The following is a 1912-nucleotide window of genomic DNA, read 5'->3' on the forward strand; positions in this document are numbered from 1 at the left end:
TCTTTGTCTACATTCTCGTGAATATTAACACCAGAGTGGAAGAGAAGAAGCGTTTTAAATGAATTAAAGGGGATATAAGGAGTAATGACCCGAGACTGGTTTAACTTACTTAAAGGGAAACTTTGACAGACATTAACAGCACTCCTAACTGTGAGGCTGATCAAACAGTGGAATAGGGTGACCAGATAGCAAGGGTGAAAAATCGGGACAGAGGGTGCGGGGTAATTGGCACCTATATAAGACAAAGCCCCAAATATCAGGACTGTCCCAATAAAATCGGGACAACTGGTCACCCTACAGTAGAATGACTTTCCAATAAAGGTAACTGAAGCACCATCCCTTAGTGTTCAAGAGGAGACTTATAGGTTCAATGTACAGTACAGTTTTACCCTTGGTGCCTGGTCTTAGCAAGGGATAAACACCAAAATTCCAGCTGGCAGGTATCCTGTGGAGTAGATATTGCTGTATTATTGGAAAATATTCTGCTAGGAGCATTCCAGAACTGTTAATGATATGCTGTGACCCAAGTGAATAATGATGTTAAGAAAGTACTTGAAGGGATGGTTTTAACAGTACAAAGATGGGTCTTTTTAGCAAATTGGTGAAGTAAAGAGGCCTACAAATTCTCCTCAGTCCTTATGTTTTAGGAGGTACAGTCATGACAATCTCTTTCATCTATTAGCAAGTTACATGGCATATCAGCACTCTACTCTTTGCTAGAAACTGTGAGAAACGTGAAGATAGCAGTATGGCTCCAGGCTACCAAAGTAACTAGGGAATAGAATGCTATAAGAAAGACAAGGTGTCTGTCAGAATAATTTAATGTTTCATAAGCAATTCTTCAGAGGAATTTGGAAGACGGACTAATTGCCAAGTTAGGACACATTTTTTACTTGGGATCTAAATTCTCCCTGAAAGTAGTTAATATATTGCTTCCTTGGCTTGATATACATGTCACAGGCTTGCTGTCCCTTTAAGGGGAGCTGGGCCCAGCCCCATCTGTGGCAGATTAGCTACCTCCTAGCTGAGACCACTCAGCTAGGGATCAGGTAATTATCAACGCCAACAAGTAAGTCACTTGGGGAGAAAGCTGCAGGGAGCAGGAAAGTTGTTCCAGGAGACCTTGGGGAAAAGCTATAGGCAGCAAGTTGACTCATACGGCAAGCCCTGGAACAGAGTGTGATTCTAAGGCAAGTGGCCTGCAAAGTGGAAACCTGTAGGGAATAGAGAAGTTCCCGCAGAAGACCGCAGTTTAAGGGGATGGGCAACTGATGTGCTGTACTAGTTTTATATGGAAGAAATAAATGTGAAGTCCTGAGAGTAAGAACCTGAACCAGATTTTGAGTGTAGTGTCAGTCCTTCCTAGGTCAGAGAAACAGGCCTGCAGTCTACAATGTATAGCCAAGATTGGTATTGAGCTGTAATGTAATCTGGCAAGGAAAGAAGATTACTTCCTAAAATAAACCTTTATGTTGATGGAACATTTAATTAGTTCTGCATAATAGTAACTGGTATTCATATGAAAGTGGAGAGGACTTCTCATCTATGTTATGATCATGTACAATTAATTAGGATCAGTACCCCATCAGCAGCAAATGAGATAGCAGAGTATCTATTAGAAACCCTCTGGTCTTCATCCTCTTATACTTGCATAACAAAAAAACCCAAACAAACTTGTTTTCTCCTTCATCATACATGAGGAAAAATTTGGGCTACCTTGGCCTGGATAATGAGTTTCTTGGTGAGTTATAAATGCAGTATGGTACTTTTCATCTTCAAAGAGTAGAAATCACCTCTAAGGTCCTCCTACAAAACTAAAATCCCTTCCAAGGGGGAGGAGTTGGTGCCTCAGAGGACTGTTATATCCAGAGCCTTAGTGGTGGGACCTTTCATTCAAATCCAGCCCACATTT

Source organism: Gopherus flavomarginatus, chromosome 17 (genome assembly GCF_025201925.1).
Source record: "Gopherus flavomarginatus isolate rGopFla2 chromosome 17, rGopFla2.mat.asm, whole genome shotgun sequence".
NCBI classification, from domain to species: domain Eukaryota; kingdom Metazoa; phylum Chordata; order Testudines; family Testudinidae; genus Gopherus; species Gopherus flavomarginatus.